This window comes from Bidens hawaiensis, unplaced genomic scaffold (genome assembly GCF_021521415.1).
Source record: "Bidens hawaiensis isolate Kalapana, Puna unplaced genomic scaffold, B.hawaiensis_p1.1 tig00034820_1, whole genome shotgun sequence".
Lineage (NCBI taxonomy): Eukaryota > Viridiplantae > Streptophyta > Magnoliopsida > Asterales > Asteraceae > Bidens > Bidens hawaiensis.
In genome coordinates, this window is record NW_027496054.1 from 27,402 (window position 1) to 30,570 (window position 3,169).

General features: G+C 39.4%; 1 pseudogene; it reads right to left on the minus strand.

Moving 5' to 3' along the window:
- Positions 1-255: 255 nt before the first annotated feature.
- Positions 256-2,058, minus strand: LOC143586736 (putative metal-nicotianamine transporter YSL7 pseudogene; annotated as a pseudogene).
- Between the last annotated feature and the right edge of the window lie 1,111 nt (positions 2,059-3,169).

Here is a 3,169-nt window from a genome sequence, read left to right on the forward strand (position 1 = left end):
CACGCCGGAGGGTGGTCACAAGGAGGAACCCCCCCCCTTCTCAGTGACGAGCTCACGGTGTCTGTTTTGCAGGTTATCAGAAGAACCATCTTCCAAGGGTCTAACCCCTCGTGGGAAACAGCTCTCCAACCCCTAGGTTACCAGTAATCGGTCGGGGTTCGATTGGTGTTTCTTCAATACACCAATACAAAGAAATGAAACCGACTAACAAGCATTTTGATATCTATATGAATTTCACACCTTTTCATTTTCCTACTTGACGGCTATTACACAATATTACCTACAAATGGATCAATGTGTTGCGAGCCATTTATCAACTTTAGCATTAGTCGATCTCGACAGAAACTTCATGCAAATCGGAGGATTAACACCCGCCAAAGCCAATATCGAGCTCGGTAACGTCCAAATCCCATCCCCGCAAATCAAACCCGAAGCAACCGCAGGCCCGAACGCAGCCGCTTTCGCCTTATTAACCTTGGACCATATAAACAGTATCAAACTCCCAACACACATATCAATCGCAAAATACCCTCAATCGCCATTGCCATTGGAATCGGAATAAACCGAGCCCGACTCTTCCCTAACAAATCCCTAACCCCGTTAACCGCCATCGCAAACGCAAAGAAGATATAACAAAGTGTCAGGCATTTTCGAGGCAATGTCGAGAACCCTTCGACACCCAAAATCGCCATGTTTCGGTAAATTTGCGCGTACGGTGCGGGGTACTCGGACCCGGGGGTCCCGAGGTCGTCAAATGCGTTGTAAAACAACCAGAACACGCACGGGGAGATAATGCAGCCCATCGCAGTCCCGATCACTTGGCTCACGAACATGGACCTGGGTGAAGCTAAAGTCATGTAACCGGTTTTGAAGTCCTGGGATAGGTCGGATGCGGTCGAGACAATATTCATCATGACCCCACATGCGGCTAGCCCGGCTAGCACGCCCCCGTTTGACCCGCCAGCCCATGCTCCAATAACGAAGATCGCTAGCTTCCCGTAGGTTGATGCTAAGGACCAGTCGGTTAGCCCGCATCCGTAAGCGTTGCAGAAGGCTAAAGCAGGGGCAAATACGTAAATAGCGGCAATGTAGTACCATTTGAGTTGGTGGAAGATGTGTGGGAGAGTGACAACGGAGGCGATGGCGATGGTTAAGTAGCCCGTGATTGCGATCCACGTGGGGATTTGGTCTTTGAGAAAGAGACGGGTGCGTTTTTGGTCGTCGTAGGAGAGGGAAGGAAGATCAGGGGATGAGTTGCCAGTGATCGGGTCCGCTTTGGTTTTGTCTTGAGTGAATTGGTGGTATAAGCCGAATAAAGTGTGACCGAGGACTTTGATAAAGTTGTAGAGCCCGTCACCTAATATCATGGCTATGCCGATAAATACCTGCAAGTCATATATAGTTCAATGTAAATTTACTGCGTGAACTTAACATGAAATCCACGAGTTTAGATTTAGTCTAAATGTGTGTGGGTCGAATTAATATTTGTGTCTAGTTTAGATTTGGTCTTGTGTCGGGTTAAGACCAAATATTAATTTCTTTGGCTAAAATGTTTCTAATTTTGACTAGATCAAACCCAAATGCACACCAAAATTAAGATCACCAACTGAACTGAAAAGGCTTAATCAGGTCGGCTACTCCAGATACTCGAGCCAACCAGAATCTTGCTCAACCCTAACCCGAACACATTCATCTGAAAATGCTTATTTATAGGTTTAAAAAAATGTGTTTTTATATGTCATGATTCAAACTAATTAGGAATTGGTTGCAAAAGATTAAAAAAGGAATCAAGATAAGATTTTGTGCCATATTAATACTTCTAAATGTAATTATTTTATACACATTTGTATTTTTTTTTTTTACTGTAAATTTGTAAGTTAAAAGTGTTACACTGCATAACATAACAATTTTCTAGGTTGAAAAGGTTGTTTAACACATTTTGGGTTGGTGTTGGGTTCGACCGTTAACTTGCAAACAAGACGGTTTTATTATCTCTGGTTAAAACCTAGATGAAGAATTAGAAACAAGAATATATGACTTTACCCTGTAACCTTGCAAGCCATGCAAGCCATGAAAACAAGAATATCTCTGGTTAAAAAAATTTTATATTGTTTCAAATTTTTAATTTTTTAATAAGTATTAATTTTTATAGTTAAGTGATTTAAATGAAAAATAATTTGATTACTAAATTGTGAGTTTTTTCTTTTCAACTAAACTTAAATGAAATAATTATAAAACTTAGTTATTATTTAGCATAACTTCTTTTTCCACAATCCTCGGCTTTTCTCCTACTTCATGTTAAACTTTTAAAAAAACTATAAATAGTAATCACGTTTTTATATGTTTTCTATTCAACTTATTTTTAAATTAACATTTATTCAAAAATTCACGATAAATTTTGATTGTTGAAATAAAAATTGAATGGCTTTAGCAAAATAACAATGAAACTTAAAGATTCAACAATTTATGAAACATCAGTTTTAACTTTTGTAAGCATTATGAAATTCATTTAATTTCTTGTGTTTTTAATGAGGTTTTAATTTCTTGTGTTTTAGACTTTTAGGTACCAAACTATAATTTCCAAATAAATGAAAATATGTTGCCGTTGAAAAATAAATAAACAATTACAGATACCACAGTCACATAATTATTGATGCCTTTTGTTATTATTGGTTGGACAAGATTTGAGATCTATAATATTCACAGCAAACTCGTGAACAGCAGTAGCTAAATAACTAAGCACGGTTAAAATCTCTTCGTAAAAAAGTAAATAAAAAGAAAAACACAAGTTACTTACCAGAGAAGGCGACGACGCACGTCTGAATAACCGTATTCTCCTGTCTGGTAAACGGCTGCTTCAACAGAGAAACTTAGTCCAAGTTTTGACGAAGAAGAACCCCAGCAGACCGGCGGAGACGTTCAACGACGGAATGATTCCGGTTGTAAGGTTAAGCTTCATGACAATGAACGTGAACAGAATCCCCAGAATAAAGCTCACGACGAATGCACGGAGAGTAAGCTGGTGGAACCTTCTTGCTCTCGAATATTCGCTCCACGGAGTCGTAGTCAGTTGTTTTCCCTCCGCTTCCGTTCTGCAGATCATCTTCTTGTTGTTCAATGGTTCGATCCATGAGTCTGCAAGTGAATGGGATTGGTTTGGGGGTAATTT